Below are 10520 nucleotides of genomic sequence, written 5' to 3'. Positions count from 1 at the left end.
AGTCCAGAGAGTGCACTGGCACCACTGGGGATGCAGTGCAGTGAGTCCAGGGAGAGCACTGGCACCACTGGGATGCCCTGCAGTGAGTCCAGAGAGTGCACTGGCACCACTGGGGATGCTCTGCAGTGAGTCCAGAGATTGCACTGGCACCACTGGGGATGCAGTGCAGTGAGTCCAGAGAGTGCACTGGCACCACTGGGGATGCAGTGCTGTGACTCCAGAGAGCGCACTGGCACCACTGGGGATGCAGTGCAGTGAGTGCAGAGAGTGCACTCGCACCACTGGGGATGCACTTCAGTGAGTTCAGAGAGTGCACTGGCACCACTGGGGATGGGTTTCAAGCCAACTGCATTAACCGCTCATGCTTCTTTCTTATGAGACGTTAGTAAACCAATTACATAGCCTTGTCAAGACTAAATCACAGGTAAAAATCCTGTACATCTCATGTGGCCAACCACTCCCAACTAGGGTTCCAAGAACCAGGAGGTTCGGTGAAAATAGGGCTAGTGCTATTAGAGGGGTGATTATTAGGGTAATCACAGCCCTAAGCTGTCTTTAATGGAGAAGTATGGGTGGAATGGGATTTTGTCGCAGTCTGATACGATTCCTAGTGGGTTATTTGAGCCTGATTCGTGTAGGAAGGTTAGGTGGACTAGGGTGATTCCTGCAATTAGGAAGGGCAGTAGGAAGTGGATGGCGAAGAATCGGGTTAAGGTTGGATTGTCTACTGAGAATCCTCCTCAGGCTCATTCTACTAGAGTTTGCCCAATGTACGGGATGGCTGAGAATAGGTTGGTGATTATGGTGGCCCCTCAGATTGACATTTGTCCTCATGGTAGGACATACCCTACGAAGGCAGTTGCTATTAGGGTGAGTAGGAGGATTACTCCTGTGTTTCAGGTTTCTTTGTATAGGTAGGAGCCGTAGTAGAGGCCTCGTCCGATGTGTAAGTAGATGCAGATAAAGAAGAGCGAAGCACTGTTGGCGTGGAGGTTGCGGATGAGCCATCCGTACTGGACGTCTCGGCATGTGTGAGCTACTGAGGAGAAGGCGAGTGAAGTGTCTGCGGTGTAGTGTATGGCTAGTAGCAGGCCTGTTAGGATTTGTGTGGCTAAGCAGATGGCTAGAAGGGAGCCGAAGTTTCATCAGGCAGAGATGTTGGAGGGGGCGGGTAGGTCGATTAGGGAGTTGTTGATTATTTTTAGTAGGGGATGGGATTTGCGGATGTTAGGGGCCATTAGTGAGTCTGTGTGTTATTAGGATTATTACCAGGATGGAGAGGGCGAAGGATCCTAGGTAGGCCTTAATTAGCCCTGTGTGTATTGAGGTTGCGGCTTTGCTTGCGGCTACTTGTAGTTCAGCAAGGCCCTCTGGCCCTATTTTTTTGAGTCAGGAGAGGTCGATCAAGTGTAGGGCAATGTTTTGTCCCTTTTCTAGTAGGTTTTTGGAGAAGAATCGGTGTACTAGGGGGTTGAAGTACCCTAATGCAGAGGAGAAGTTTATGAGGGGGTTTGGTTTGGGGTGAGTGAGGGTGTGTGTTATGTTCGATAGTTCTAGGGCTAGGATGATTCCTAGGATTGTTATGAGGATGGCAGCGGTTTTGGTGATAAGGGGTATGGTTATTGGGGGGGTTTTGGTTGGTGTGATGAAAGAGGTAATGATTATTCCTGCTGTAATGCTGCCTAGGGCGAGTCGGGTTAGGGGGGCGGTGATTAGTGGGTTGTTTTCGTTTATTGATACTATTGGGGGGATTCGGGTTTGTCCAGCTTGGACTAGGATGGTTATGCGGATGCTGTAGGTTGCGGTGAATGCTGTGGCTATAAGGGTTAGGAGTAGGGCTCAAGTATTTAGGTATGATGTGTTTAAGCTTTCGATGATGAGGTCTTTTGAGTAGAATCCGGCTAGGAATGGGGTTCCTATCAGCGCCAGGTTTCCGATGGTTAGGCAGGAAGTAGTGACTGGGAGTATTTTCTGTAGGCCTCCTATCTTTCGGATATCTTGTTCTCCGTTTAGGTTGTGGATGATAGACCCTGAGCATAGGAATAGTATGGCTTTAAAGAAGGCATGGGTTGAGATGTGTAGGAAGGCTAGTTGTGGGAGGTTTAGTCCGATAGTGACTATTATTAGTCCTAGTTGGCTGGATGTTGAGAAAGCAATGATTTTTTTGATGTCATTTTGGGTTAGGGCGCATGTGGCAGCGAATAGGGTTGATAGAGCACCTAGGCATAGGCAGGCAGTTAGGGCTGTCTGGTTGGTGGCTAGCAGGGGGTGCATGCGGATGAGCAGGAAGATTCCGGCTACTACTATGGTACTGGAGTGCAGTAGGGCTGATACTGGGGTGGGGCCTTCTATTGCTGCGGGCAGTCATGGGTGGAGTCCAAATTGGGCGGATTTTCCTGCGGCTGCGAGGATTAATCCTATGAGGGGGAGGATTGGGGTTTGGTGGGGGTGTACGGCTTGTTGGATCTCTCAGGTGTTGAATGTTGAAGCTAGTCATGCTATGCTCAGGATCAGTCCGACGTCTCCGATTCGGTTGTAGATTACGGCTCGTAGGGCGGCGGTGTTGGCATCTGCTCGGCCTTGTCATCAGCCGATGAGAAGGAAGGACATGATTCCTACTCCTTCCCAGCCTACGAATAGGAGGAATATGTTGTTTGCGGTTGTTAGGAGGAGTATGGCGACTAGGAATGTCAGTAGGTAGGTGAAAAATTTTGTTACGTATGGCTCTGAGGCCATGTATCATATGGCGAATTGTAGGATTGATTATGTTACAAATAGGGCGATTGGAAGAAATGTTATTGAGTATTGGTCTATTTTTAGGCTCAGGGGGATTTTAAAGTTTATAATGAATTTTCACTCCCAGTGGCAGGTGACAGATTCTACTCCCGAGTAGATGAATGCGGTTGTAGGGGCTAGGCTAATTAGGAATGCGGTTTTAACAGCGCGGGTGGTGGCTTGTGGGGTGTTTTTAAAGTTTTTAAATAGAAATGGCAGGATGATTGGGGTTAGGAGGATTGTCAGCGTGAGTAGTGTGAGGGAGTTGATTAGTAGTGTGGGGTTCACTACTTTTACTTGGATTTGCACCAAGATGGGTGGTTCCTAAGACCAGTGGATTGCTGTTATCCTTTAAAAGTAAGGGGGCTGAGGTTTTAGGCTCAGATGTAAGAGTTAGCAGCTCTTGTTGGTTAAACCCTCCCCTCGGCAGGTAAGAAGGTTTGAACTTCTATTCTTAGAATCACAGTCTAATGTTTGGTTTAAACTATACTTGCATGAGGGGATTCCGGAGATCAGTTCGGGTTTGAGGATTAGGAGGAATATTGGGATAATGTGGAGTGTTATGAGCAGGTGTTCTCGCGTGGTTGAGTTTTGCATAGATGTGATGTGGGAGGGGATTGAGCCTCGTTGGGTCATTAGTAGTATGAATAAGGTGTAGGAGGCGGTTAGTAGGGTTGCGATTCCTGTTAGGATGATCGTGAAGGCAGATCAGTTGAATAAGGTGATTATAATGGTTAGCTCTGCTATGAGGTTTGTTGTTGGGGGTAAGGCTATGTTTGTTAGATTGGCCAGCAATCATCAGGTAGCTATGAGTGGTAGGAGAGGTTGTAGGCCTCGTGTGAGTAGTAGAATTCGGCTGTGCGTACGTTCATAGTTTGTGTTGGCTAGGCAGAATAGTATGGAGGAAGTTAGTCCATGGGAAATTATTAGGATCATTGCCCCTGAGAATGATCAGTGGGTTTGGATTATTCCTGCGGCGATAACTAGGCCTATGTGGCTAACGGATGAATAAGCGATTAGTGATTTTAGGTCTGTCTGTCGTAGGCAGATTGAGCTAGTCATTAGGGCGCCTCATAGGGCCAGGGTTAGGAAGGGGTAGTGCAGGAGGTTGGACAGTGGGCCCATAAATAGAGTGACTCGTATAATTCCGTATCCTCCTAGCTTTAGTAGTAGGGCGGCGAGGAGTATTGAGCCTGCGATGGGTGCTTCTACGTGGGCTTTTGGCAGTCAGAGGTGTAGGCCGTATAGTGGGGCTTTTACTATGAATGCTATGAGCAGTGCTAGACCTGATAGTATTCCTGTCCATGAGGTGGATAGGGTTGGGTGGGTTAGTTGTAGGGTTGGCAGGTGCAGGGTGCCAATTTTCACGTATAGGTGTATGATTGTGATTAGCAGGGGTAGAGAGCTTACTAGCGTGTAGAATAGCAGGTAGATGCCAGCGCTTAGGCGTTCTGGTTGGTTCCCCCATCGGGTGATTAAGATTAGGGTGGGAATGAGGGTTGCTTCAAATGAGATGTAAAATAGTGCTAGTTCTGTGGTGGAAAAGGCTAGTAGGATGAATGGCTGGACTGCGACTAAGGTTGAGATAAAGATTCGTTTGCGTTGTAGGGGTTCTTGTTGCAGGTGGTTTTGGCTTGCTATGATTATGAGTGGGAGTAGTCAGCAGGATAGTACTAGGAGGGGGGATGAGATTTGGTCAATTCCTGTTCAGTTGGATAAAAATTTGTAGGGGTAGTAGGTTGGGATTAATCACTGTAGGCTTAGGGCAGCGATTAGGAGGCTGTATAAGGTGGTGTTAGTCCATAGAAATTTTGGTGGAGACAGCAGGGCTGTTGGAAGAAGTATGATTGTGGGTAGGATGATTTTTAGCATTGCAGGAGGTTTAGGTTGTGTAGATGGTCGGAGCCATGTGTGCGGGTGGAGGCTACTAGGATGGCCAGGCCTGTGCCTGCCTCACACGCTGAGAAGGTTAGCATGAGAATTGGTACCATGGTGAATGAGGAGACTTGGTTTTCGATGGATCATATTGATAGGCCTACGAATATCGATAATATTATGCTTTCAAGGCATAGTAGGGCGGATACTAGGTGGGTTCGGTGGAAGGCTAGTCCTAGTCCGCTGAAAATGAAGGCTGAGTAGAAGCTTAAATGTAGGGGCGACATAAGAAAGTTACAGGGTTGGCTGTAATCTGCTGGGTCGAAACCAGCTATCTTTTTGGTTAGACTAACTTTCTGTTATTCTGCTCATTCTAGGCCCCCTTGAATTCACTCGTAGGCCAGTCCGAGTGTTAGGAGAAGGAGGATCACTACAGTTCAGGTGAGGGTCATTAGGGGGGATTGGAGTTGGACGGCTCATGGCAGGGGGAGTAGGAGGGCGATTTCTAGGTCGAATAGGACGAACAGGATGGCTACTGAGGAAGAATCGGACTGAGAATGGTAATCGAGCAGATCCAAGTGGGTCGAATCCACATTCGTACGGTGAGAGTTTCTCTGAGTCGGGGTTTATTTGGGCGAGTCAGAAGTTTAATGCGGTTAGGGCGGCGCTTAGGATTGATGATAGGGCGAATATGAACATGAGTGCGTTCATTGCTCTCCTCTGGGTTTATACCAGATTCTAGAGATTGGAAGTCAATTGTAATTAATATACTAGAAGAGCAAGATCCTCATCAGTAGATGGTTATGTAGAGGAATAGTCAGATGACGTCTACGAAGTGTCAGTATCAGGCTGCTGCCTCGAATCCGAAGTGGTGGTCTGATGTAAAGTGGAACTTGATCAGTCGGAAGAGGCAGACGGTCAGGAAGGAGGATCCGATGATTACGTGGAGTCCGTGGAATCCAGTGGCAACGAAGAAGGTAGATCCGTAGACGCTATCGGCGATTGAGAATGGGGCTTCGTGGTATTCTATTGCTTGTAGGGCTGTGAAGTAGAATCCCAGGAGGATCGTTAGGGTTAGGGCGTGGATGGCGTGTTTTCGGTTTCCTTCTGTGATGGGCTCACGTTACGGTAACGCCTGAGGCTAGTAGGATGGCTGTGTTTAGTAGGGGGACTTCTATCGGGTTGAGTGGTTTAATTCCTGTTGGGGGTCATTGGCCTCCTAGTTCTGGGGTTGGGGCCAGGCTCGAGTGGAAGAACGCTCAGAAGAACCCTAAGAAGAAGAATGCTTCGGATGTGATGAAAAGGATTATGCCGTATCGTAGGCCTTTTTGGACTGTGGGAGTGTGATGGCCTTGGAAGGTGCTTTCTCGTACAATGTCTCGTCATCATTGGAGTATTACTAGGAGTATTGAGATGAGGCCTAGGGTTAGTAGTACGGATGAGTTGTAGTGGAATCACATGATTAATCCTGAGGTTGTGAGTAGGGCGGCGGCTGCCCCGAAGATTGGTCAAGGGCTTGGGTCAACTATGTGGTATGAGTGTGCTTGGTGTGCCATTAGATGTTTTCTTGTAAGTATAGGCTTAGAAGGAGCACGAAGACGTAGGCCTGGATTATGGCTACTGCTACTTCTAGGATGGTTAGGAGTAGTAGGATGATTATTGTTAGGATGGATACTGCAGGAAGGGTGGGTATTAATGCAATGGAGGCTGTAGAGATGAGTTGGATGAGTAAGTGTCCTGCTGTAAGGTTGGCTGTAAGGCGGACTCCGAGGGCTAGGGGGCGGATTAGTAGGCTGGTTGTTTCGATCAGGATTAGTGCGGGGATTAGGGGTGTAGGGGTACCTTCGGGTAATAGGTGGGCTAAAGAGGCTGATGGTTGGTTTCGTAGGCCTGTTAGTAGTGTGGCGAGCCATAGTGGGAAGGCTAGGGCTATGTTCATAGATAGTTGGGTGGTTGGGGTGAATGTATATGGAAGGAGGCCTAGAAGGTTGATTGTAAGAAGTATGATTATTAGGGATGTAAATATTATGGCTCATTTGTGGCCATTTTTGTTGAGTGGGACTATTAGTTGTTTTGTGATTAGGTGAAGGAGTCATGTTTGGATAGTAGAAAGGCGGTTGTTGATTCATCGGTTGTTTGGGGACGGGAATAGTAGGGCTGGGAAGAGTAGGGATAGTAGGATTAAGGGGATGCCGAATAGATTGGGGCTGGAAAATTGGTCAAAGAAGCTTAGGTTCATGGTCAGGATCATGGTGTGGGTTTGGTAGTGAGGGAGGTCTTATTTGATGGGGGGTTGGTTGTGGTGAAGGCTAGTAGTTTTGGTTGGATGAGGAGTGCTAGGGTTAATCAGGTTATAATTATGATTGAAAATCATGGTGCGGGGTTAAGCTGTGGCATATCATTAAGGAGGGGGAAGTCCCTCTTTGGCTAGCTTAAAAGGCTAGTGCTGTTGCATAGCTTCTTAATGATTAGGATGATGATAGAAGGGACGATCAGGCCTCGAAATGTGGGAGTGGGGTTGATTCTACTACAATGGGTATGTAGCTGTGATTAGCCCCGCAAATTTCTGAGCATTGTCCGTAAAAAATCCCAGGCCGGGTGGTAATGAATGAAGTTTGGTTTAGTCGGCCTGGGATTGCGTCTGTTTTAACTCCGAGCGTTGGGACTGCTCAGGAGTGGAGTACGTCTCCTGCAGTAACGATTACGCGGATGGGGGATTCTATTGGGATAACTACGCGGTGGTCAACTTCTAGCAGTCGGAAGTGGCCGTTGGGTAAGTCTGGGGTGGGCACTATGTAGGAGTCGAAGGATAGGTCTTTGAAGTCTGTGTATTCGTAGCTTCAGTATCATTGGTGGCCGATGGCTTTTAGGGTGAGGTCTGGTTCATCGATTTCGTCCATTATGTAGAGGATTTGTAGGGATGGGAGGGCGAGGAGTACCAGGACGATAGCAGGTAGGATTGTCCAGATCAGCTCTACTTCTTGGGCGTCTACAGCATTGGACGAGAGTTTTTCTGTTAGTATGTGGGCTAAAAGGTAGAGAACTAGGCTGCAGATAGCTAGGGCAACGATTAGGGCGTGGTCGTGGAATTCAACGAGTTCTTCTATGATGGGTGATGAGGCGTCTTGGAATCCTAGTTGGGAGTGGTTGGCCACATGAGATGTACAGGATTTTTACCTGTGATTTAGTCTTGACAAGGCTATGTAATTGGTTTACTAACGTCTCATAAGAAAGAAGCATGAGCGGTTAATGCAGTTGGCTTGAAACCAGCATGTGAGGGTTCGATTCCTTCCTTTCTTGTACTTGGACGAAGGCCGGTTCCTCGAAAGTATGGTATGGGGGAGGGCAGCCGTGGATTCATTCAACGTTTGTGGTAGTTAGTTCTGGTTGTAGGACTTTTCGTTTGGCCGAAAAGGCTTCTCAGATGATGAATATTAGTATGATTACGGCTACTATTGAGATTAGGGAGCCGATGGAGGAAATGGTGTTTCATAGTGTGTAGGCGTCGGGATAGTCCGAGTATCGTCGGGGTATTCCTGCTAGGCCTAGGAAGTGCTGGGGGAAGAACGTTAGGTTTACTCCTGTAAATATTACCCCGAAGTGGGCTTTTGCTCATGTTTGGTGTAGGGTAAACCCAGTGAGTAGTGGGAATCAGTGAGTAAATCCTGCTAGAATGGCAAAGACGGCGCCTATGGATAGGACGTAGTGGAAGTGGGCAACTACGTAGTACGTGTCGTGCAGGGCGATGTCTAGGGAAGAGTTTGCAAGAACGATTCCTGTTAATCCTCCGATGGTAAATAGGAAGATAAATCCTAGAGCTCATAGCATTGGGGGGTCTCATTTGATTGTTCCTCCGTGCAGGGTGGCTAGTCAGCTAAATACTTTGATTCCGGTAGGGATGGCAATGATTATAGTGGCTGATGTAAAGTAGGCTCGGGTATCAACGTCTATTCCTACTGTAAACATGTGGTGAGCTCAGACGATGAATCCTAGGAAGCCGATGGATAGTATGGCTCAGACTATTCCCATGTAGCCGAAGGGCTCCTTTTTGCCTGAGTAGTACGTGACTACGTGTGAGATGATTCCGAACCCCGGTAGGATCAGAATATAGACTTCTGGGTGTCCGAAGAATCAGAATAGGTGTTGGTACAGGATTGGGTCTCCTCCTCCAGCGGGGTCGAAGAATGTGGTGTTTAGGTTTCGATCAGTTAGTAATATTGTAATACCGGCGGCGAGTACGGGGAGTGATAGAAGGAGTAGGATGGCGGTAATTAGTACGGATCAGACAAATAGTGGGGTTTGGTATTGTGAGAGTGCGGGGGGTTTTATGTTGATGGCTGTGGTGATAAAGTTGATGGCCCCAAGGATGGAGGAGATACCGGCTAAGTGGAGTGAGAAGATAGCCAGGTCTACTGAAGCTCCGGCGTGGGCAAGGTTACCTGCTAGGGGAGGGTAGACAGTTCAGCCTGTGCCGGCGCCAGCTTCTACAGTGGATGAGGCTAGTAGGAGGAGGAATGATGGGGGGAGGAGTCAAAAGCTTATGTTGTTTATTCGCGGGAATGCTATGTCGGGGGCACCGATTATGAGGGGGACTAATCAGTTGCCGAATCCTCCGATCATGATGGGTATGACTATAAAGAAGATTATTACAAAGGCGTGAGCGGTAACGATTACATTGTAAATTTGGTCGTCGCCTAGGAGAGTTCCTGGTTGTCCTAGTTCTGCGCGGATTAATAGGCTGAGTGCGGTGCCGACTATTCCTGCTCATGCCCCGAAGATGAGGTACAGGGTGCCAATATCCTTATGGTTAGTGGAAAATAGTCATCGGTTGATGAAGGTGACGGGTAAGATGGCTGAGTGTTGAAGCGTTAAGCTGTAGTCCTTTTTACAGAGGTTTAATTCCTCCTCTTATCGGCTCTGTAGTGAAATTCATGTTGAGTTGCAAGCTCATCGATGCGCACTAGGGTGCGTCAGGGTCTTTGTAGGCAGAAGCCAATTGGTTTAGGCATTTAGCTGTTAACTAGAGTTTTGTGGGATCGAAGCCCATCTGTCTAGGGAGGCTTTACCTTAATTAAAGCGTCTGACTTGCATTCAGACGCACTCTCATTCATTGCACTGCATTCATTGCACTCTCTGGACTCACTACAGTGCATCCCCAGTGCTGCCAGTGCACTCTCTGGACTCACTGCACTGCATCCCCAGTGGTGCCAGTGCACTCTCTGGAGTTACTGCTCTGCATCCAGAGTGGTGACAGTGCACTCTGTGGACTCAATGCACTGCATCTCCAGTGGTGCCAGTGCACTCTCTGGACTCACTGCAGTGCATCCCCAGTGGTGCCAGTGCACTCTCTGGAGGCACTGCAGTGCATCCCCAGTGGTGCCAGTGCACTCTCTGGACTCACTGCAGTGCATCCCCAGTGGTGCCAGTGCACTCTCTGGACTCACTGCACTGCATCCCCTGTGATGCCAGTGCACTCTCTGGACTCACTGCAGTGCATCCGCAGTGGTGCCAGTGCACTCTCTGGACTCACTGCACTGTATCCCCAGTGGTGTCAGTGCACTCTCTGGACTCACTGAAGTGCATCCCCAGTGGTGCCAGTGCACTCTCTGGACTCACTGCACTGCATCCCCAGTGGTGCCAGTGCACTCTCTGGAGTCACTGCACTGCATCCCCAGTGGTGCCAGTGCACTCTCTGGACTCACTGCAGTGCATCCCCAGTGGTGCCAGTGCACTCTCTGGACTCAATGCAATGCATCCCTAATGTTGCCAGTGCACTCTCTGGATTCACTGCACTGCATCTCCTATGATGCCAGTGCACTCTCTGGACTCACTTCACTGCATCCCCAGTGGTGCCAGTGCACTCTCTGGAC

The 10520-nt window shown here is 48.7% G+C and overlaps 1 pseudogene; it reads right to left on the bottom strand.

Moving 5' to 3' along the window:
* Positions 1 to 407: 407 nt before the first annotated feature.
* Positions 408 to 10520, bottom strand: part of LOC136791244 (uncharacterized) — a 50129-nt pseudogene continuing 40016 nt past the window's right edge.

The sequence above is a fragment of the Anser cygnoides genome, chromosome 1, assembly GCF_040182565.1.
Source record: "Anser cygnoides isolate HZ-2024a breed goose chromosome 1, Taihu_goose_T2T_genome, whole genome shotgun sequence".
In the NCBI taxonomy this organism is placed as follows: domain Eukaryota; kingdom Metazoa; phylum Chordata; class Aves; order Anseriformes; family Anatidae; genus Anser; species Anser cygnoides.
Note: the sequence above shows the minus strand (reverse complement) of the source record. Positions and strands in the feature narration are given on the sequence as shown.